The 24,522-nt window shown below is 38.8% G+C and overlaps 1 protein-coding gene across 1 annotated transcript in view; it reads left to right on the forward strand.

Moving 5' to 3' along the window:
* The first annotated feature begins 2,950 nt into the window (after positions 1–2,950).
* ptn (pleiotrophin) overlaps positions 2,951–24,522 on the forward strand; it is a 46,599-nt gene continuing 25,027 nt past the window's right edge. Inside the window, exon 1 of the mRNA XM_032588835.1 lies at positions 2,951–3,118. The gene's annotated coding sequence lies outside the window, so the exon portion shown is untranslated. The remainder of the gene's footprint in view (positions 3,119–24,522) is intronic.

The following is a 24,522-nucleotide window of genomic DNA, read 5'->3' on the forward strand; positions in this document are numbered from 1 at the left end:
GGGTTTTAAAATCTATAATGTATGAGTTGACAGGAAATGTGGATGATTGTGGGTTTATCAGCAGGAGGGTATGAGTCATACTAATTACTGACCATCATGGAGTTGATGGTGGAATCCCCAGCAGTGCAATATGATTCTCCACTTCCCAACACTTTTCACAGCTCAACTTCACAATTTACACCCAACAAAAATCTTTTGTGTTGATTCTAGAGATGGACGTAAACAGTTATGGATTTTGTAGCTAGACGGCGAGTAGCTGTCATTCTGTATTTCAGGAAGTTCTAAAAATTTATTTTTTGTTGCCATTTGATCATCTGTGTCATCTTGTCAGAAGCTCTTTCAGTTTAACCCTGGTTTCTGCTTTCATTTTATGTTTAGTTAAGGGCGGTCTTGTTTGGATGCACCTTCTTACTCACCATTTTTGTGACACTGCCCTTTTGCCAAGTAATTACATTTTTTTCAACTTTGCACCTGTTTTACTCTCTTTCAAAATTACATTTTTATTTCTGAGGGGGAAAAAGCTAGTGTGACTCATGTTTTTTTTTACTTAATGTTTTTTTTATTTTTTATGTGTGAGTCCAAGCCTCTTGAAATACGTGGCGTCAACTTTCACCCCAAACATCCTCAAACTTTTTTATAGTAAAAGCAGCAAAATTACATATCAGAAAATAGGACTTGGAAAGAGAAATAGAATCCACTTTAATGCGATCATATTTTAAATCCTTTTCACATTAAATAATCACAAAAAATAAAAAATAAACATGGGAAAAAAACTGATTTAAATACTGATTTAAATAAAGCTGAAAATTTTCACTGACAATCTGTTTGCTGTAGGTTATGTGATGAGAACTTACATTTTATTTTACAGCGTATTGGCTCAGTTGGATCTTTTTGTTGAGAAGTTTTTTAAACAAAGTTGAGAAGTGGTTAAAACTCAATATCTTCGATGGCCGATGGAATAGGTGACAATAGTTGATGACAATATTTCTGTTAGTGTACACTTTGTGGTGTTATCAAGGCTTCAGAATATTCTCACCTGAGTTTGCTAAAAAAAAATGCAGTGTCTTCACAATTATTGACACCCTTGGAAAAAAAAAATGACTAAAGATTTGGTGATATCCTAGATGCCACTCTGCTGCACTGTAATTGTTACAGACAACAGCAATAAAATATGTGGATGTTTTTAGATCTAACATGGCAGAAACTGAAAAGAAACTCCATAGGGGCATAAATTCTGTTGCAGGACTTTGTAGAAACATCAACACACTAATGCCTTACATTTTCTCTTTCCTATTATGAAGAGTGAGCAGAATAAATGGACCTGTACATCATAGTACTTTTTACCAAGTTTATTAAGAATTACCCAACTCTAAATCACTTTAATAACAACACACAGAAATGCTTCCATTACACAACTTTTTGTTTTTTAGGAGCTACCAGAATTGCTGCACTTGTGGCTTTTAAAGAAATTATCTTCTATTGTGGCAATTTTTCTCATTTAATAAATATATTATATTTCAACTGTAAGATTATTGTTTTAAAATAACAATCCATTTTTAATTGTGGGGAGTGATGTACAGTATGTCTCAAATCTTAGACCAACTTCAGTAAATATTACAACAAATTCCAATAGTGATCAATATTTACATTATGAACAGCTGTGCATAGCTTCTAAAGAGCAATCTTAGCCAGTATTGATTTTTCAGTCCTAAAGAGGTGTGTTTTATGACTCTTAGAGGCATCCTAATCCACTACAGAATTAAAACATCCAAAGCACTCAATCAATACCCCAAGGGTGGCGAGACAGCCTTATCATGCCGTATACGAGGCCGTTCCTCTTTGTGTGGACTTCAGAGAGTTTATGAAGGCAAACCGACATCAGTATACTGGGCTTTGTGGACAGAGCTAATGGCACATGTTATTGATTGGGTGTGTCGTAATCTGTCAATCAAGGCTTTCACAGCTGTAACAAAAAGCTCTATAGGGCCATTTCCAGCCATCTGCCGTTCCCAACACCTTGAGAGCATCCTGTATTTATTGACATGCTTCTTTTACAAGATCTTTGGGAAGGAATAAGAGAGGAGTAGAACAGGAAATATATGAAAGCAGCAAATTTAGATCATTTAATAAGCAGCTCAAAGTATGAGACTAACTGAACACAATTTCACTTAATTAACTGATTTAAGTTGCTAACATCTGCTAGATCTAAATCACATCTAATGCTAGATTTCTGTTTAATCACCTGCTCACTTATTGCTTATATGAGGCCTGTCCCAACAGTCAACACCTGAGAGCCGAGGTTCGCCATCAACGAACCTGAGAAATGAGAAAGTGGGACAAGACTTTGCAGGATATGTGCCTGTAAGAGACTTGATGTAAAATTCAAAATTATGAATCTGTATTTTAAGAAAAAGACTAAAAATGATATGACTTGACAAAGTATTTGTTTCGTGCTGACCATCCATAGACAAACCCAGAGATTTGCTCAGTTTTTTTTTCTTTGTTTGGTCAATATTCTATTGATTGACTGGCACCCACTTGTCCATGGATCAACACCATATTTTATGTAACAGCGCGGTTTGACTCCACTGTTTCGTGCAGCATTTTGTTGTGTTTGCTCACGCCTGCTGACAATCTGCCCTCTCCATTGGCATTTGGATCAGTGTCGCTCATTGTCTCACTTTTCCCTCTGCTTATCTGCGTCTCTTCTCTGCCAGCTCCTTCTTCCTGGTCCCCATGGATCTCCCTGTGCACTCGGGCTCATAGCTGCCCTTTTTCTCTCGCTGCCGTTTTTACTCTCATCCTGCCTCTCCCGTCTTCTCTCCGGTGTCTCGGTGAGTGTCAGGCAGGGTGTCCCTGGAGTGACCTTGGGGGGTAATGAGCTCTTGATCACGAGTCAGGAAACCCAGAGTTTAACACCCCACACCAGAACCCTCCCCTCAACCCAAGCAGTACTAACCAAAAAAAAGAAAAAAGACTGCACAGCCATTGTGTGCTCAGCCCACAAAGGGAAATAGTATTGGAGAGAAAGGACAGCAGGACAGAGGTGCAGATAAAGAGTCTTGAGAAACTATTGCTTTAAAACCCTGACATACAACTACCAGACCTCTAGAGCAAAGTAAGTGGATTCTGTTTTTCTTTTAGATGCACACAGAGAGACGTTGCTTTTACAGGTATGATGAGCTGGTGAGATTGTTACTTGACCAGCCACAGAAGCAGAAAAGTTCTAAGTGTAAGAGTTTGTGCAAGTCTTGGTTCTTGCAAATGGTTTCAAGGCTCCCCATCTGGATCTTGGTGTTCAAACTTTTAGATTTTCAATGTTCCAACCGTGTCCGGAATTACTTAAAAAAAAACTTTAACCAAATCTAAACAAGGAAAGTTTCTCTTGTGGATCTGTACTGATGTCTCGCCTTTTGGTCAACTGTGTGGACATGCTGCTAATTGGTTTTTGCTGTTAGTCCGTGCTTAATTTATCCTTGAGGCTGTTGATACAAGATAATAAACACATGAAAATAAAAGATTATTAAGCTTAAATGTTGAGAATTACGGTCGCAGATGGAGAATGGCTTGTAGACAAACCGGGTAAACAATTGGAAAGAGCTAATAATCCGGCAGCCATGGGCTAAAGAGTGTTGTGTTAAATCATTAACAGGCCCTTTTTCTCAGTGATTAGACTTCAAACATCCATATGTTTGTTTATTATTGCTATCAGCCAAAAAATATGCAAACCCAATTAAGTCGGTTTGTGCATGTAAGCTGGTAGATGAAGACCACTTTTATTTTCTCAGGATATTGTAATTTGGGTCAGGCCTGACTAGAATGACAAACCCTTCTCTTCTGAATTGCATCAGCGCCATGTGATCCAGGAGACCTTCTGCTTGCGTTGCCATGGCGTTATTCAATGCCTTGTAAAACAACCAAAGTCAGACCAAACAGGGTTCCTCTCTGTCTTATGAGCGTTCCTTCAGGGGACAAAAGCTTTCTCTTGTTCATTCTTGCTTAAAATGAAGTGTTCGCTTCATTTCTTTACAATCAACACATGGTGTGGTCCTAATGAAAGGCCAGGGAGAGATTAAACATGAAGTGGAGATGAGATTGAAAAACCTGCTTTGGTCCACAGGAAGTTGGAGCACAATGTGGATTAAGCTGGATGACAACCAGCAGGTTCTACCTTATAAAACCGCTTTACTACCAAGCAGGTCCTGGCATTTTTCCTCCATGATGGTCTCTCAGAGCCCTTTAAGTGACATTTTGCACATTCTTGTCTATTCTCTTGTTAATAGCTTGCCCCACATACCTCACCACATGATCGTGCCTATATGTCAATGTGTTTAAGCACAAAGTCAGTTCATTTCCTTCTGTGTTCTCACAACCCCTTTGATTGAACTGGTCTTCATGGAGAAGCCGGAGCAATAAGGCATAGAATTGTGCTGTTAGGGGCCACAGAAGGCCACTCCAGGGGGGAGGGAGGCACCATGAAAGGAGCCAGTTCTTCTCTATAGGGCATAAGTAAGTGAAAAAGAGAGAGGAAGAAGGGTAGGCGGACTCCAGACATACACAAAGGTCCTCACATTGAGAGACTGGTTTATTTTTTTGTGAGGTAAGCGCTGACCCTTCACATGTGAGATGAACAGAATGGGGTGTAGAGGGCCTCCACCGAAAAGGAGGATGGGAAAAAGAGAGAAATGGAAGAAAGGAGGAGGTGAAAAAATCCAAAGAAGAGACCTGTCAATGAGCCATCCATCTAGCACCCAGTTCCCAAAGACATGCTGCAGAAATGACAGAATAGCAGGGTTGGAAAAGCAAGCTTTGTGAACTAAAAGAATATTTGACAATATATTTCAGCTCTTTGCTTTTTTGTGTTCATTTGGCCAAAATAAAAGCAAATTCTCCAATTGTAAAAGGGTAAAAATTCAAAAGGATTGCTAAGTGCTAGCTAAGTGTTCTTATAAAGGGGTTTTAAAAACAGAGTTGTGGTTCATTAGCATGTTCAAATTTTTAATGTGTGCACTTTATCTTCTTTCCTATGCTTTTAAAGGTGCTTTTAAAAATAAACAGCTGAACTGATTTGAAGAACATTTGTTAAAGCATTTAACAATAATGTCAAAATTAGACGTTCTCAGAGATGAATTAAGCAGCTGATCATTACGCTCAAGTGTGACACAATGAGTGTCTTGAACCACAAAAGCTGTCTTGTTGATCTCCTATTGTCTTAAGCTGTAATGTGAGAATGCTTGGACTTTTTTTAAAATCACATGAAGTAGGTGTTTGTAAAGGGTACCTGTTGAAGTAAGTCTCTGCTATCTCTCAACTTAATTTTTTTTGTAGAATATCTTCAGTTTTTCCACTTTTCCCATTTTTTAATCATATCTAGTGCTTTATCATAGGTTTTCACCTATTAGAATAGATGCATTCTACTGAGTATGTGTAATCAACCTTCACCAACTCACCCACAGCTAACCCCCTCACCTCTCTGGATTAGCTCCAGGGTGCTTTCCCCCCACCCCCTGTCATGTCTCCTTTCCTCTGTAATGAGTCAGCTCATTAGTGGTTCATTCTGCAGCCCCATACCTATACACATGCCCAGATCCAGATAAACACTTCCCAGACCTCCCAATAAATGACTAAAAAAGAGGGAGGGTAAAAGTCTCAAGACTGCATGTAAGGTTCGGTACTACCAAAGAAGTGCACATATTGCTGCAATGTAATATTTAGTTAATATATTAGATTTTTCTGTTACATTAGAACGCTCATTTCCAACAATATCAGACAAACCTAGTTTAAGACTGGTATAATTTCATTTAATGGAAGGACTTCTCTCAGACTTCTCTTTATTGAGAGCAAGCTTTAAGACCAGGATAATAGATTCCCTTTTTTGGTATTTCTTGCAACTCAAAACAAAGGTCGACTGATATAAGCTTTCAATCTGGAAAGACAATGGCTTGTAGTCCCTTGTTATCTTTTTTGATTGATTTTTTTCATTGGGGTGATCTGGGATTGCAATTTTGTATTTCTTTTTGCCAGAAGATGGATGAAGTAAAGGTTTCTGTCTCATTCTTTGCTTCTATAGATTTGATGGTGGAGACATTTATAGAAAGCTAGATCAGTGGCTACTGCACTGGTGAAATTTACAGTTTCTCTCTCACTCCTTGTCTTTATAAACCTGGTGGAGACATTTTGGAAGACTTGCATGCATTATATTTACAGGTTTGCATAACTTTTAAAGGAGTGATTCCTTGTTAGATTTTAAAAATCAGTTACTTGCTCTGGGCACTGACATCAGTCTCGACACAAAATACTCATTCAGCTACAGCTGACTGTGTGTTGAAAGAGTTTTAAAGGGTTTTCAGAGATTCCCCATGTGGGGTCCATCTGTAGCTGCTTGAAGTGAATTGGGAAAGTTTAATTTGTTTTAACCAGAGAAACACTGTGCTGGTCGAAAATTCATGCTTTTTCAGTATGCTCTATTGAGCGTAATCACCTATTGAGCATACTGAAAAAGCAGTATTTAAAAAATTGTAAACACGATCTGAATGTATTGGATGGTTAAGGGATTGGCTGTCGTTTAGTTTGAAATGAGGTGATTACGTTGTCTCTCTGTTCTTAAAAACAGAAAACCAATAATGAAGATGCAACCTAGGAGCACTGAAAAGTGTTGTTGGAAGAGCAACTAGATAGCACTAAAGTATTCCATATTTATTCATTCCTACATCTTGAGAAGTTTGATATAAGAAAGCATGGTAGGACTGTATCTGAACTGTCTGTACTTTATATCAGAACATGCAGAAATATTCTATGTCCAAAGTTTAAGCTTTGGAATCAAATATAAAGTTGCAAACTGCTATTTGGGCTTTTTGGACTTACTTTTCTTTGTGTTGTTTGGTTGTGGCAAAATAACTGGCAGGCGGAGGTAGGGGTTCAGAGACTATTTTGTTGAATACTTGTTACTGCTGAAAATAAGAATAGTGAGGTCAAACAGAAGTGCTGTAAAAACAAAACGGTGAGCCTGCACAGGTGAAGCTCTGCAATCGAACACAGCAGGGCATACTTGACTCTTGACATATTCACTGATCCATGTTTTTAATAATATATGCTGAATTTCTACTTAGATATCAGCCAAAGATGTGATATTGTTCATGTGGGCCCACATCCAAACTGTTTGAGATAAGCAAACGTGCAGTATGAGTACCGCACATGGCTGTAATAGGGCTATATTTTTAGCAAAACTGTCCTGGGGGTAATATAAGTACTGAAGGGGCTACCATATTGTTTGTGAGGGTTAAGACTTAGTGTGGGAAACACCTGGGATACAGAAGGTACCAAAGAATACAGTAAGAGATCACTTTTAAAACATCTGTATTCCAAGAGTAAGAGTAAATTAACTGCAACAGTCAGTTTAATGGGACACGTGATCTTTCCTCTGTGAATACAGCTCTTGTTAAAAGGCTGCAAAGACATTGACTTGGAAGCATGCAGCAATTCCTAATGCAGAACCCTGCTAAATTGTTCACAAGTAAACCCTAAAGGTATTAAACCTCATAAAGCCAATATGCTGCCAAAGCTCCGCATAGCTGCTGCACTCTATCGGCACAATCAATGCACCCTTGTTTAATTTGGAGAATGTGACTGCTTTTTAGGTGGGAGTGAGCAGCAGCCCACCAGCAGAGTTTTAGTGATATTATAATTGTTTCTGCAGAGAGATTTTTAACCTCACAAGGCGTCAAAATTTGCGTGGGCTATAAAAGAGGCAAAAACAAAACGGAGCTATTCATATTGAAGCTGTTCAGACTGAGATGCAGTGCCTACTGATAAAATTCTACCTCTTGAGCTTCTAGACAGACAGATTAAAAATCACAAAAATGACCAGATTGTATTAAAAGGATGGGATTAAGTATTTTCCAGATATGTAGTGCCATTTTATAGCATAATCAAGTAACTGTTATCTTGAGTTGTGTTGTTTACAACCGTTCTTACAGGAGCAGTTTGTATGATGAGCACAGCAGATGTGCAGTTCCATCAGGTGCCAATTGCTGCTGCCACTAGTCTGAAGGAGCTGACAGGGGAATGCATGGGTGAGAGGTGTTTTGTGTGGTGAAAGCTCAGTTGGAGACTGCAGCTAGAAGGAATATCTTTGTGGAAAGAGGTGGTGCTTTGTGAGAGCAAGTGTTTAGGTACATTTCAATGGTTGCCATGGCAGATTCAAGAATTTCTCAAACTTGCAGGAAAAAATCAAAGCAAGACAAAATGTATTTTTGATCATGCAATAACAATTCTGTAAATAATTCTGTGTTTTCCTCCATCTCTTTTAGCCATTTGCATGCTTGTATATACACACACGTGCACACAAAGAGCACATGCGCACGAAGCTGAGGTTAAAGGAAATGACAATTATTACATGATATAAATAGTTCCTCTTTAACCAATAATGTTCCACTCTACTGCAACATTTTTCTTGTCACAATTAACACATGTAATGTAAATATGATTGCTAATTTAACAAAAATTCAAACCTTTCTTTCCCTCCTTTTACTTTTTAAAAATAATCTGGACAGTTTTTTCAAGGCACATTCAAGGGGCAAATCTGAAGTAGTTAATAACAAAAAGATTAAAAACAGTTAATTCCTCCTCTCTGGGGTGTAATACTTGTTTAAGTCTCAGCTGGTTTTAATCATCCCTGTTGGGGGAATTGCTGTTGCTGTGGGATGTTTTCTTATTCCTGTGGGGCAGCACAGATAATGAGACACCAGGATTTGATTAGTTAAACACCTATGATGGATGCAGAGAGGATTAGATGGGCCGTTGATTCCAGACAGAAAGGATTGCTTCATGTCCACCCACCAGTGAGTGATCAGAGAACAGGACCATCTAGCAGAAGTGTGTTATCGGCTTGGACTAAATACCCTTAAATGTGCATGCATGTCACAACATAGTCATGGGTAAGTTATGTATTTTGAGTTCTTCACTTGTAAACACTTTATTCATGAGAAAGAAAAAGGTAAAAAGAAAGAGAGTAAGTAGTATGAGAGGAAAGGCAAATAAGATTTTGGAGAAATGGAGAGCGAATCATTACTCATGTGCATTAGTATTCCTTCCACAGCTTGTGCTGTGAGACAGCCGGTCTGTCCAAACAAACAGCAAACAGAGGGGGGATGCCTCATTATAACTTCTCCGTTTTGTTTCACCCAGAGTTCACATTCCATCTGACCATAAACACTGGGCCGGAGCTGCGACCTTGCCCTGTGTCTATGCTGGAGCTTAGAGTTGTACGAAGCAAGGAAAGCTGCGGTTCACATGCTGTTGAGTCCATGCCGACGGCTGTGCAGCAGCCTGGGAGAGGGAAGCAAAAACATATTATAAATTTCTATTATTGAGTCCTTGAATCATTTTAGGTCTGCACTCGGCGGGGGTAACCAAAAGGGATGATAAATGAATCTGACCACAATATTCCCATAGGTAATAGCTTAAATGTCCATTTAGACCTGACTCAAAAACCAAGTAATTCCTATAAGCTACTACCATCAAAATTGGGTTTTTAAAACTTATTCCCATTTAGTAAAACTTTGAAGGAGTTACATTCCCTTGCAAAAATATTCTTACCTGAAAGTAGTACACATGTCACAGTTCAGGGGTGTTTGGGTTTCAGCAGTGTTTGAATTTTGATTATTTCCTTATTTACTCCAGTCATTATCTCATTTGTCTCTTCTGGATGTCGTTCCAACTGTTCCTCATCCCCTTCATTAGTCCTGTGTGTATTTGTTCTCACCTTTGTCACTGTTCTATTGAGTCCTCTCCTTCATCTAGTCATGCTTTACCCTTCATGCGTTTAAACTTTATCAAATCATCATGCATCTGCCAAGCTATTGCTTGTGCTTCGATCTGCCTTAAGAGCTTTAGAAAACAGCAGGATATATACGGAAATATCCACAAAGGTGACTTCTAATATTACATTTTTGTAAAAGTAAAAAAAAAAGTTCTAAATTTATTTTCATAATTAACAAATAATATCACACTAAATACATTGAAGTTTGTGGTTGTAACATGCCAACATGTGACTGTGGCATCAATACTTTTACAGGGCACTATGTAGTTTTACTTTCAGACCAGTTCCTAATGTGTATGAGGAGCATATTAGTTAAAAAAATGAAAAAAAATAAATAAATAAATCACAAACACACTCACAAACCTCAGGAGAGATGATTAAAATAGACTCCAGAAATCAACAAACTGACACATAAAGCCAGGAATAATGGCTGCAATGAAACCAAGCATTTTTACATTTATGGCCATGAGGAGATGGAAAAAAGAGTGAAAAATAAAAGGAAAAATTGATGAGATTTTTTTGTAGGTTTCTGTTTGAATGCTGGTGTTTGAACTTGGGCTTTCATTGATCTCGCCATTTTAGATTTTTCTCTTGTGTTTCATCGCTTCTGTTTTGCATTTGCTTCCTTAGTTTAGCGTTTCTTTCTGTTATTAAAGTTAGTTTGAGACCTTTTATATTTCTTTACCTCATCTGTTCGACCTTTCACCTTTCAGTTTAGTACTTTGTATATCTTAACTGTGATTTATGTTGCACAGCACTTTGGGACCTTTGTGAACTCAGTGAAAAGTGCTTTATAAATGAACTTTACTTCGCTGCACAGCTGTTATTCATCTCCTCATTTGCCTCTGACTGCATTCTTCCTCAGCTGTGCACTATTTTCTCTGACTAGTCTGGTTCTCATTTCATTCTCCAATCCTCCCTCAATATAAAAGCTTATCTATCCTCTTTACTGCTTCACTGTTTCCTTCTGCCATGTTGCCTTTCTTCCAGTCGTCCATTCTGGTCGCATCTTTGCTAATCTTTTCATTAAACTTCCTGCTTTTACTGTACAAAGCTAATATGTCTTGAAGATGGACTGTGTAAGAATGCTTCTGATTGAACAATTTTGCTATTACTGAAGGACATGGAATCCTTAACACATCCTTGCTCAAAAGGTCATTTTCTCGTGTTCATCCTAAAACGAAGATGTAAACAGCCAAATGTCAGATTTCACCGCCGCTTCATTTATATTTAAAATGCAGTTTTTCCATACGCATCCCCAGCAGTGTAATATGTTATCTGATGGTGATGACATCTTTCCACCTTTAAGGAGTTGTATAAAGTTTCTACATAAACTTTGACAGTATTTGCAGATGTTATACTGAAAAGGCCTGCAGAGAAAAATGTTAATCAATTGGCCTTTGGTGCTTTTACATGAAAATGTACATGAGACCACGACAAGTATTTGTTTGGCATCCCTCCAATCTCTGATAGCATTTGTGTCCAAAAGGACAAGTGTCCCTTCTGCCCTGCTGTAGTGTTTTCACATAAACATGGATTCTCCCCTCTGGGACTGAACTGCTCATGTTGTGGTGAAAGTCGTCCATTTAAGTTTGATTATTTTTTTACAAAGATTTGTGCAGAAAATACATGTGAACATTGGAACAAATATCACTAAATGAGCAGCAACATTACAGCTCTTTTTTCCACCAAAGTGAACTTTTTTTAAAAAATCTTCATTTGCAGAATTAAAAAGTTCAATTTAGTAGCAAAGTGACCTTATCATCTGAAAATACAGAAGCTAATCTGAGTTCAGCATAAATCTGAAGGGCTCCCAGCCCTTGTGGTCCTTCTTTCTTCCATGTTTGGCTTCAGGAGACAATAAACTGACCAACCAGAAGAACATGTCAGGACTGTGACAAGGACATCAATGCTCTCCAGCTACCAGCATGCAGACTGCATTCCTGTGGGGAATTGAACCCGGTGACTTTACTGCGTGAACCCCCCTCTGTTCATGATGCATTATTCAAAGATTTACTGACTTAATGCTTTTTAATGACTTTGCTGGTTTATTGGGGCAGATTGAAATGTTTTCTCTCCACTCTGAGTTATTGGCAAATTGACTGAATTTATTCAGCTCTTTTCTGGTCACACCGATCACTCTCAGCTCTCTACACCAGAGCCACTTTATCCCAGTTACACACACATTCATTCACAGATAAGTTGGACAGTTGGGGTTCAGTGGCATGTGGCAGGCGGAAACTGCAATCAAATCCACAACTTTTTGGACTGCAAGACAAACTACCCCCTCTCGAGACTTTAGAAAAAAAAAATTGCCTGTGCTAAAATTATACTTTATTACACTTTAGCTCCAAGGGGTCAGGTTTTGCTGCAGGCATTCAAAGTGGGCTTGATCAATAGTAATTTAGATTTACTGGTTGTGGTTTGGCTGCTTTTTCACTTATTTTTGTGGACAAAAGAAGTACTGAAATAATACACAAAGATCTGACACATGGACATCATCATTGTCCTGATTATCTACTGGATGCTAGGTTTTATAATAAAACTACCATCCAGACTACCATTTGAACCCCCATCCAGTGCGTGTCAGGTTTTGAAACTCCTCAGAGTTTCCACACAGTGAAACTGCTGCTTTTACTATGAAAGTGATTGGATCTGTCCCTGCTGCAAAGTAAGCTCCCCAACTTATTTAGATTTTCTGTCACATTAAACATGAGCTCACTGATGGTCTGGTAAATAAAGCTGGAGCAAATATATTTTTTGGACAGATGAATATGGCCGTTAGTGTTACTTATGAGAGGAAATGGGCTTTTCCAGAGGAAAGGTAATGGTGAATAGTTTCCATCTGTGAGGTGTAATTTTCCAAACAATGAAATGGACTGTGTGAGCAAAGTAGTTGGCTCACAGAGAATAAGCCATGCCTCATTGTACATGCTAATTTTAAAGGTTCAGAATTACAATGTAAAATGGGGTTTAAAGATTAGACTTTTTAACTCTTAAATGCTTAATAGGCTCTTTAAGTGGAGGAATAATTATTTGGGAGAATCAAAAGAGATACAGTGCCTTTGAAAATCATTTTATCCTCTTTTCCAGCATAAGATTTTAAACTTTCATCTGAATTTTATGTGATGGTTAAATAGAAAGAGGCACATGGATTGGAGTTGATATATCATTTTTAAATTTATTTACAAGGAAACATTTGAAAAGATTGACAATTTGTGTACAACTCCTTTATCTTAAAATCTTGAGGGTTATTGATTCACTTCAGTAGTCAGTAAGTATTTAAACTCCACCAAGAAAGAAATTAAAAATGCCTTAGTTTGCTTCCATTTCACAATTATGCACTTAGTTTGGGTTTATCCAATACAGTTCCATTAAAGTCCACTGAGTTTTGTGGTTCTAATCTACAAAGTGATGTAAAGTTCAGGAGCCAGGAATACTCTTCTACCTCCAACATCTTATTTGCCTAACTTGTTGTTAAATTTATCACCTCTAGCAATCAGTGTAATGGCAAGCAAAAATGAGGCAGGCAATTTCATTGTTGAATATATTAGGCAGTGTGGAGGCATTGTATTGGATTCCCATCAGCCGGTCCAGCTGACGTCAGAAGACCTCAGGCGGTTGATGTCTGCGGTGCTGCACATGCCCTCCTGGGTGACCGCTCCGACCGCTTCCACACGCTCACAAACACGCAAACACACAGACAGCACCGCGTTTTAAAGCAGCGTGTTAAGGTCGTTTGCAGATTTGATGAGTGCATTGTCGCTCACTGGTTGTTTTAGTCAGCGTTAGCAGCTTCCTTGCAGATCCTGTTGGCATTTGGGACTTTTCAGGTTATAAAGTGGACGGCAGGAAAAGTCTGAGAGCGAGGCAAAAGACCATGCTGGCATCCGAGTTTGATCCTGCTGGTTTAAACAGAACAAAAGAAAATGCGCTAGTGGGGGATTTTCTTTGTCCAAAAACTAAAAAAGTAAAAATAATTAATGCCCTTGACATTTGTGATGATCAGTCTCAATTGATGAAAAACGGAAAAGTGCCTGTTTTAATAATTCAAACACCTAAAATACCTCAATATGCATTAATATGGACAGTGGAAACCTTCAGAAGACGATATCTACAGTCATCCATGTTAGACATGCAACCAATCAGAGCCTAGGAGCAAAATGCAGCTCCTGGATTGGCTGCTTTGCAAATGCCAGCTAATGGCAATAAAGTATCTCACCTTTTCCAAGCTACATTTTCCTTTTAGTATTTCAGATTTCCTCTATGAAAAGAATCATAGAGGATTTCAGTCTATTCACAGACTGAACTGTGAATAGATGAGGATGATTGTACCTCCTGGTCCATCTGTCCGTTCATCCCTCAATCAACTCTATTTATCGGTGAGCTACTTGTCCATCTATGTCTCCATCCATTGGTCAATACCAAACAGAAACATCAGCCAAAAAAAAAAAAATAGTAACGTATGGGGCTGGAGAAAATGAACTTTGACATAAAAATATGCATCACTTTGATAATCTCTTGATAAGTTGGTTATGATGCTCCAGCTGGAAACTAAAAAGTATAAATAAGAATCCAAAACAAAACCTATAGTACATGAAACATTAAGTGACTTAATTTAAATAATTTGATGTATAATTTGTGATTTCTGGAATTTTAGTTTGAGAATAAAGATTAAGTAAAGTGGAGGCTTCATGCCTCAAATATAAGAATGGCTCCTTTTTGACACCATTTGTGAAAGAGTCTGAATTGTTGACATTTGAGAGGTTTTTGCGCTTTGCAGGTGTTTCATGTCTTTCATGGAATAAATTGTGATGGGCTGCTGTGGTCTGGGCATCTTTAACACCGCAAGGAAGCCTTTGTTCTTTCTCTGTTTTCATGTCTGATCCCCGCCAGCCCATTGAGGAAACTCTGCTGGCTGTGTGCTCCAAGAAAACCTGTTTCTGTTTGATCAACTTCTAACATATTTTAGCAATTTAGGCAGGGATGAGTGTAGATAATTCAAAGCCTGCCAAAAGGGGTGTTTTGGGGGGAAGATGAGAAGATGCACAGGTTCACAAGAAGTAATAGAGGATCTCGGTTTTCTCATTTCTGTGCAGATGCACACCCTAAAACTACCTGTCAACATGGAGGAGACTTTCAAATGAAGCCCTAATATGCCTGACATCTTCCATCGACAAAGACCAGATGGAATTACCTTTTAAAATCTCCCTTAAAAATCAGTTCTGCATTTCCTCTGCTTTTCACCCTCAGCCAGTAACTATTTTCCCCCAGTGGAGGCCAGTATGTAGCTGATGAGGTCACTGAGTGAGTTTGATTTCGACACTTCAACCAAACTAAGATTTAGCACACCTGAAGCAGAATGACATAAAGAAAAATAAATAAATAAAAAATATTGTAGCCATTGGGACTTTGATCAACAGAACAGACTCCAAATATAGACATAAAAAAAACGGACAGTACGTCTGAGTACGTAGGAGCCTTATGGAGTAAGAACTTGTTAGCTGTTAAACTTACTAGCATGCTAACATGTTCAAGCTTTAGCATCGCTGCTGTAGCTAAGCAATTAAAACTGGACACAAACTTATAATAATAAATTATTCTTGTACCTTGCAGATTTAATTTGGAGTAGCAACAGATCAGGGTTGTGGTCAGTGCAATACAATTTTTAAAATACCAGTGAATGTTTGCAAAAAAATAACTCGGTAAATATAAGAAATATCATCCCCACTGCCCAACAACACACAAAATGAATGGAAAATTATTTTTTTTGACTAAACCAACATGTTAAAATATGATAAAAAATGTTTAGACAGGATTTGTTACAAAATTAAACCAGCTAGATTTTAACTATTTTTGAACCTTTCATGTCAAATAAAACCAAAATGATTAATACTCTTAGAAATTACTTTTTATAGTGCTCTGTATGAGCAGGGAAAGGGAAAGTGTGCATGTTGGACGGTGTGTGCTGTTCAATACTCTTACTACAGAAGAGGTCAGAGGCATTACAGATAGATCATGAGAGCCCTCTGCTGACAGCTAAATCTAAGGAGACCAGTGCAGTGAACATCCCAACCAGCTCCCCTCATAGTAAAATGCCTGCTCTACATTAATAAGAAAAGTAGATTTTACTCGACATGTGTGATAATTCTGCATCATTAAGTTGTCTAAAGTTAGTTGCTTTCTCACCTTTCATCAGAAGAATTGGGGGTAGGACTGCGAAGTTATTAACTTCCCCCACCCAGTGTTGTAAAAGAAATGAAATAATGATTTACTGATCTGGAGAGGTGTGGAGGTGATGAAGATAACAGGATGAAGGTAACAGTGAGAACAGGCTCAAATTTTTTATTTTGTCTTCACAAGTGACCAGTTAGTCATTTCTTACCATTTATTAGCTGAACCTGAGCAGCTTTACAGCTTTCATTTCAAATGTAACTGATTTTCTGCTATAAAAAAATGTCTCTGCCTTAAAATTAGACCCTTATCTACTGAAGGTTTCCTTTAACTTTGAGAGTCCTTACATATTTAGTATTCAATTTGAGTAAAACTAGGTAGAAATTTTAAATAAAATTATTTGCTGACCTTGAAGCACGAAAGAGTGTGCACTTCTGAAAAGAGGCCAGTTTTGATACAGACTTGTGTGAATGGATTCAACTGTTCTGAGAGTTTGTCAGAACAGATTTAGTCTAAATGAATCTGTTAGCTACATGTTACTAAGTCCAAACAGATGCTAATTATCTTGATACCAAAAAATGCAAATTAGATTAAAACCAGTGAATAATGGAGCTAATATCATGTTGTACAGTACAGCAGGACATTGTACTTTTAATGTATTTGTCAGCTGAACCTACCAGTAGTCAGTCGGCAGAATAACACAACCTCAGACAAAGTGATTGGTCTGCAGCTGCAGTTGCAGTTAGCACAGGCTAACCCAGTGGTGTCCAGCGGGTGCCCTTCAGGTTTTAGTTGTCACATTGGTACAACACACCTGAATCAAGTGATTGATTCATTACCCGTCCTCTGTAGAACCTGAAGACATGTTGAGGAGGTAATGTAGCCATTTAAATGAACTCTGTGGGGACAAATAACACGTCTAAAACCTGCAGGACACGACGCTTAACATCTGATTGGTTAACCCAGAGGAGTCCAACTGCAGTCTTTAACATCAATTTGACATCACCTTAACTTATCCTTAACCATTTACTTATACTTAACTGTAGCACAGTTAAAAAATAGACTATTTAAATAAATATTGAAATGGTTACTCATGATTGCAACATGATTCTATGTATTTAATACATTTTATTTATTTTATATATTTGCTGAAATATCTTTCACCTTCAACTAATTTTTCCTCTAGTCGAGCTGGTCTGCCCAATATTTAACATAATTTGTCCTTTTTAAGGCAATTTAAAACAAAGATTTATAACACAGGACTGATCTTTACTTCTGATTGGCTCTCATCTTGCCTCACTATATACCAGTTTTAGTTAGGACCAGGATCCTTACAAACCATGTGGTATTTTAACTCAATTATTTTTATAGCATTAGCATGTTTTTTTGTCACTTTTATTTTCTTTTAGAATTCAAAATGGTCCCTGACATTTTACCCAGGTTATGACTTCTTTCTATCTGTACAAAAATCTGAACAGAAGAGGACAAAAGTGCAAATGTAAAAAGAAAAAGCTCCTCTCACCAAATCACTGAAGTTAGTCATTAAAAGGTTTTACTCCGCAGCGGCCATCCCTGAAATGTAACGGATTTTCAGATAATGTAGCTTGTCACGCCGCTGCAGAGAGCATGCATCGCTGTAGTTTTAAAATCAATAGGGTGTTTTCGACTCCACATGCGGGGCGTCCGACAGGTCAGGCATGTGTGACGTGCATTTCACAGATGTTGAGCTGTTAGGTTTTTGGGGTTTTTTCTCCCCCCTCTTCCTGCTGGTGCCGTGTGATCTGAGGTGAGCCTTAGCCTGGAGGAAAGTTTACTCCTGTTTGCCTCTGTCCAGGTTTTGTAATGCTCAGTCAGGCTTTGTTCTGCTACCACACGATCTAAAAGCGGGCCACGAGGTTATGGTGCTTCAGAAAAAAAGAGCAAAGAATACAGAATGATAGTCACTGTAGAAGACCGTCCGATTGAACCGATGACGATGTAAAGAAATACTTCCAACACGCACCACAGTGTGTCTCAGAAGAAAATTGTCTTAATGATAGATATATGAAGCACAACACCCACGTTCTCTAAAGTCTTTCCCTGCAGTGACAATAATATTGTCAACATTTCTTCTCCTTGACACAGCTGGAAGAGCTGTCAAATCTGTCCAACAGCATTTGTTTTGCTAAAGTGAACGAGCGTAATCCACCCTCACTTTTTCTCTCTTTTTTTTTTCCTCCTCTCGCGTCACGACGTAGAAAAAAAAAGCGTCTCATCAAGTACACGTCTCTGTTTAGCCTCATCGACTGCCTGCCTGGCTTCGCTGCAAACACACGAGAAGTTCTGCAGGCAAATTGCAACATTTTTGAATTCTTTGACAGTTTAGCATTGTAAGTTTTTTTGCGTAACTGTACGACAAACTATATTTTTTCCCAGATAATGAGATGGAAAAACAAAACATATCACTCAGTATGAATGAGTCTACCCAGGTGTAGTGACTTAAGATGTTTTGGTGAAACGTCCTGCATTTAAAGGTTATTTACTGACTGCAGAGAGAGAAGCGTGAATAGCTCCTTGGCATACAACCCAAATAAATCAAATTTTGATTGGTTTTATAAGAGGCAAATCCAAAAGTTTGTAACAGAATAAATTATAGCAAAGTTGTTTTCTTTAGTTTAAATGACAAATCCCACTAACCCTACAAGAACAAGTAGGTATAGATAATGCTATGCAAAAGAATTCAGAAACTGTAGCAAAACCTGCTTTATCTGCCACTGTTTTCCAGCCCAGTATTTTATTAAACTGATGCAAGTTGTGATAGTTTGATATAACCACTGAGGGTGTGTACTCTCCTGGGGCCACACACACCTCTGTGGCTAATGATCTACCAAAGATCTGAGTAATCCTTACTTTTGATCTCTGTCAGCTTCATCTGAACAGGTTTTCATCTCCAGGTCAAATCCAGAGGAAAGTTTTTCACAAAATTTCCAAGCTGGGAGTTATTGCACATTCCCATGCAAAGACTTACATGTTAGCTTCAAAAGTGCTGTAATGAATGAAATAACAGCGTATTATGATGTGTGGCAGTGCTGCGTCGGCTGCTAACGCCGAGTTTCATTGAGACCAATTTGAAATCTGAACGTGGAAAAAAGTGAAGCCTGTTGGAACGAGGTGACACAAACTGGAGGTAATCACATAAACCTCCATTCTCCGTAAAGCGTAGGAGTGAGGCAGAACATTAGGCCTCGGACGGCAGCAGCCGGGGATTGAGGCACGCTTCAGCCGTTTGAAACAAAGCTTTTGTTTTCTGCGGAGCCAAGCAAATCCTTCTATGGATGATGAAATCAGGAAATTTGACAGAAATCGTGATTCTAAAATTTACTGAATGAAAATCTCAGCTCAGTGGCCTTTTCTTCCTCTCATGCTCCTGCTGAGGTTTTACTCGGATACTTGAAACTGACCTCTTCAAATGAACAGCCAGACTGTTGACGGCTGCTGGAAAAATAAAACATTCCTGCAGAGCTGAACACATGCATTTGCAGTACTTGTAAAGATATGTAAAAAAAACAAATTGCATTGCAGTTCCTTTTTTATTACAATAGTATGGTACCACTGTAAACACTTTGAAACACTTGACTACATTAAAACATGTTTTACATAATATTGCTCTTGAATAGGTTTTGATACATTACAGTTCTTTATTTTGACTTTTTTTGTAGAATTTGCAGTTTAGTCATATTGCTTGTGTTTGTCTTTTAGTCTTTGTTTTTAAGTTTTACATTTGGTAATTTTTGTTTTGGCCATGTTTTGTTATTGCTTTAGTTTTTTCATATCCCTGTGTTTTCCCTTTGTGTTTTTCTCCTCAGTTGTCTGCCATTAGCTCTTTAGCCACATTCACCACTTCAAACCAATAATCAATCATTCATATTCTTTAAGGTCATTCATTCAACGGTCTGTTCCTCTTATTATGTACGACTCCTGTTTATTTTAACCTTACTATATGCTAGCTTGTTTGGATTTTTTTATTTCCTGGAATTTATGCATGTTTTTATTTAATCAGCTACTTTCCACCTTTGCAATGTCTCTTCCTGTTTGTGCCCTTCACCAAATCTCAGCATGACATTTACTGGCAGGCAACCAGAGATTTATTTAAAATGTAGAGTACATCATGTAAGTTTCCTAATGATGGAAGAGAAACTAACCCATGACGTCACAAATCTTCCACCATGCAGACAGAGTTGAGGTGTTTTCCTATCACTCATTACCTAGTTTTACACATAATCAACCCTTTAGTGTTGATTAAAATCCAAAAGTTTACATTTGTGATAATAGGACACAAACCATTTTTCTACACCAGGTAGATGACATTTAGTTGTGCAGTCTGGAAAAGTCTGAATGTTAAATTAATTATTGTCTAAGTGTGGATTAGGACAGCCATTGTTCTTCCTTCCTTTCCTGTGTATTTCCTTTCTTTTTTGTGTCCCTTTCTACTTGTGCTTCCTTACTTTCTTTGTTCTTCTTTTCTTTATACTTTTCCTCCTTTCTTTCTTTATTTTGTACATTTATTACTTCTTTGTTTGTCCTTCTTTCATCCCTTTCTTCTTTCTTCCTCTTTGCCACTTCTTCATCCATTCATGCTACCTTCCTTCCTGCCTGGTTCGTGTCTTTTTCCTTCACTATTTTTCTCGTATCCATCCTTCCATCCTCCTCTGTGTGCATTTTGATGAGGTAAATGCGGGTTCTGCATTGAGCATAAGGGAGGTAGGAGTCTGTATCATATCATATGTATATCTCAGAGCGGAGGTGCCCAGGTCTGGTCCATCCTGTAACTTTCAGACGCATCCCCTCCCCAACACACCAGAATCAAACGAATGGTTTGTTATCAAACCTCAGCAGAGCTAAAGAAACGCTGATGAGGGGATTCAGAGTGTGTTGGACCAAGTATATGATCTTAATTCTCATGATACTATGATTTATATTTTCCACTGCATACATGTACACCTCCTAAACCTTAGATTGCAACTTTTTCCCCATGTTTACCAGGGATGCCAATAAATATGCCTGCCACTGTCTTTATTCATGGGAGAAATGTTCGCAGCCGCAATTGGTCTGTTCCAACCTTCAAGAGGACTATGAATAACATGAGTGTATTTACTGGTAGCATTTATTAGACATCTGCATTGCAGCGCCCAAGTGGAGAAGGCGACAGCTGATGTATGATTCTCAGCTAAATTTGTTCCCAAGATTTGAGGAACTGAAGAGACAGAAGCCGGAGAGGGGGAGGCAGACATGAGGAGAGGGAGGTCGGACGGCTTAATCAAAAGGCGGACAGGACTGCCCACGCTGTGTGAAAAAGCTTTCTCGTCCAGCATTCTTTAATGAACAAGTGACTCAAGGTGCTTTCAGTTGGTTCCTGGGAGGAACGTGCACACATACACTTATGGATAAACTTTGCCCACTCAATTAAACAGACACCTCTAAATTGGCGCCTTTGGAGAACAGGCAGGAGAGAGCGTCTCGGAGAGGAGAGACGGGGGTGGTGACTGTTGATGCTAACAGCGAGGGGGCTTTAGGAAAAGAGTGGGATGGAGTTCTGTTTCTGGGCTGTCAGCGCGCTGCCAGGGGGGATCAAGGCTGCGCAGGTCCACCAGCCGGCCTGCCAGCATCTGAAGGGAACAAGCCCGGCTATTTCTAGCAAACAAAGAGCATCCAAATGGTGAGGGAGACGGGGCGGAGGGCGGAAAGAGGACAAAGAGCGGTGATAAGACGTCCCCTGAAGCCAGGTGCTACACAGGTGTCTCTCTGTGGCTGTCTTCACTGAGAGGAATGCAGATTAATAGATAGGATGAAAATAGGCGACTGTGAAAAGCGGCACATCTATGTCAGTTATCTAACATCGTCAAAGTTTCAGGCAGAAACGCTGCAGTGGCTCCATGCTCCATGTGTGCAGAGGGAAGAACTTGTGAGTAGCTTTTAAATTTTATGTGTTGATTGTGACTGAATCCTGTTTGTTTTTTTAAAAAAAGATCTCCAACTGAGGCGTGTTGATTGCCAATGAATACTTTTCCTTGAGGAAGAATAATGGAGGAATATTTGCATTTTTTAAATTAGTTCAAGAAATTGAAACTCTCAACATTTCCCACAAGGACATTTGGACAGTGGTCCTTTGTGCCAGTCTTAGATGAACTTGGTGCATGATGTGCATGGAGCCAGTAGAAGCAGCAGCGTCTGCAATGTAACAGAAACCGCCAATGTCTGACTAACAAGTTTTTATCATCTTTACTTAATGATCTTCTTCTTAAATTTATTTGATGGCTTGTACTTAAAGTGAAGTAGATTGCAGTCACAAATGTATTCGTTTCTTTTTCGGTGCATTTCATGGACATTTTCTGTGATGGAAAATAAAGAGTTGGCGAAAGAAGGTGCTCTGATCAGATCAGATCAATGCCCTACATGCACAACTGCTATCGTTAAACATAGCCTCCATGGTGAAACGTGGCAGCATCGACAAAAGAAAAAAACGGGTCAGAGGTCGTGAATGTAGCTGAATATAGGTTGGAAAATTATAGGATGCAAAAGACTCGAGTGGAACAGAGTTTGACAAAAACTGGACGAGCCAAAGTCAGACATAGATTCAGATCAGAGTAACAGAATAAACCTTTAAGGTTTAAAAAGTGTGTTCACAGACAGCATGTGTTGTAGATGTGACACATTTGGATAAAACATACAACCAAAGTGGTTACAAAGTGTCTAAAGAACAGCAAAGTAAATGTTTAGGCATCACCATGACAAAATCCTGATGTCAATCCCAGACGATTTATGAACAGATCTGACAAGACGTGTGTGTGTGACTGAGGTGGCCTGCAGACTCACCCAGTTAGTCCAGTTCTGGCAGCAGGAATTGTCCAGAACTCCAACAAACAAATATGAGAAGCTTTTATGAGGAAATCTTAAACATTTGACCCAAGTCATATAGCTCAAAGGCAATTCTAAATACTGAGGAAAAGTATGTAAACTTCTGATTCTGAAGACATTATTAAATAAATCTTTGATAAAATTGTGGCATTTAGCAAATATAAATAATTTTGGTATTTTTACTTGACCTAAAACAAAAGAAATGGGTCTAAATAAACTTTTGTTTCAACTGTATGATATGGCGTTCACAATACAAAATTAGACAAAGTGCAAGTTTAAAAACTTGATAGAGCTGGGAATAAAAAAAATGCATTGAGATGAGTGTGAGGATAAACAAACAAGAGGTTTGGAGGTTTGGATAATGTGATAAGTGAAATGGAGGCATTCATGTTTAAACCCAGCTCTTTTCAATTTCAGCCGTTTCAGCTCCGATGCTCTCACAGACCGACTTCTTTTCGTCATTATTAATATGTTTTCATCATTATAGAGGCCCAGCACTGCTGTTCAAACTTAGTTCTGTTCTCAGCACCTGGCCTTCTTAAACACACTCACACACACTCATGTTTGGGCTGCTATCTTAGGGGGGACTTTCCATTGACTTCCATTCATTTCTACAGCCTAAACCTTACTCTTACCCTTATCCTAACCCTATCCATTATATACCTAACCCTAACCCTAACCAAAACTCAATTCACACCTTAGTCCAAAATCTGACCCCTGACCCAAAAACATCGTTTCCCCTTGTGGGAACCAGGCTTCGGTCCCCACAAGGAGCAGTGTGTCCCCACAACGTAGTATGTGTCAGGAAAATGGTCCCCACAAGGTATTAGAAACAAACGCACACCGATACACGCCGTGCCACACAAAGCGTGCCACACATGGTGTTTTTGTTCCAGAGCGTGACTCCCTGGGGGCTCCTCAGGGGCTGTTCTGAGAGATAGCGGGGACCCTCTCCACACATCCACCCCCCCACTGTCTGACCTTTACAAAACACAAGTCAGAAATGTGTGGCATTTTGCTCTAATCATCTGCACCTAAACACATGAGAAATGGTGCTGCGCCTCAATTAAGGAATCCCTCGGCCCCATGTGGGATTGTTTTCTTCAATGACAGTCATTATGAAGCCTGGAGGCGTTAGTGGACTCAGCAGCGTTTTCTTTGCTTTCTCTCACATGATGATACATATGGTTATTTATATTTCTGCCCTATGCCTCTGCATGCAGCCGTTTTTATTTTGCTCTTTTTTCTATTTTTTTCCCCCCAACTTTACTCGCCTCTGCTTTTTTCAAAAGACCCTCCACGTTTCTGTCGTCAATATTCTTTCCGTTTCATCTGAGCTGGCTCTGTTCAGAAAAGACACAGGCAGAAAAAACTACAGAATAAGTCTCATAAGTGTTCCTGCTGCTGTACATCTTTGAGACTTTTTCTTTCTTCTTCTGAGTCACAACAGCTGAGATGGGAGAGCTGTTCATAACTAGAGGTTTCTGCCTGACTTTTCCCTGAGAACTTACTGTTGTCTTCCTTGTAAATGAAGATAAACAATGAACCACAGAAAAACACGAGTTAGCATGAATGATTTCTTTTCATTTTGATTTTTCAGCACATCAGAGGTGACTTTTCAAGATGCTGGGGTC

This window comes from Xiphophorus hellerii, chromosome 17 (assembly GCF_003331165.1).
Source record: "Xiphophorus hellerii strain 12219 chromosome 17, Xiphophorus_hellerii-4.1, whole genome shotgun sequence".
Taxonomy (NCBI): Eukaryota; Metazoa; Chordata; class Actinopteri; order Cyprinodontiformes; family Poeciliidae; genus Xiphophorus; species Xiphophorus hellerii.